This window comes from Arachis ipaensis, chromosome B08 (assembly GCF_000816755.2).
Source record: "Arachis ipaensis cultivar K30076 chromosome B08, Araip1.1, whole genome shotgun sequence".
NCBI classification, from domain to species: domain Eukaryota; kingdom Viridiplantae; phylum Streptophyta; class Magnoliopsida; order Fabales; family Fabaceae; genus Arachis; species Arachis ipaensis.
In genome coordinates, this window is record NC_029792.2 from 76,264,735 (window position 1) to 76,265,078 (window position 344).

Consider the following 344-nt stretch of genomic DNA (forward strand, 5'->3'; position numbering starts at 1 on the left):
TATATTAAAAAGTTAAATTTTTTTATATTTTAATAATTTTTTTATTTTATAATTTTAATATGTATTCTTAAAATATATGATAGATAAGCCCTTTAAATAAATGAAAGCGGTAGTTTTCTTATGTATTATTATTGCACTAGAATAACTCGAGGTGTAGTAGCAAAATGCCAAAATCATTATGAACTGTACTAGTATCTTGTAAATTTTAAAATTATTTCATATTATATGAGAATTTGTTTCTTTCAATTTAAAAACTCATTTTCATAATGTTAGCGAGTAAATCATTTTCTATTGTTAAGTAACAAGGAATATATTCATAAAACAATCAAATCAATGATAAAAAA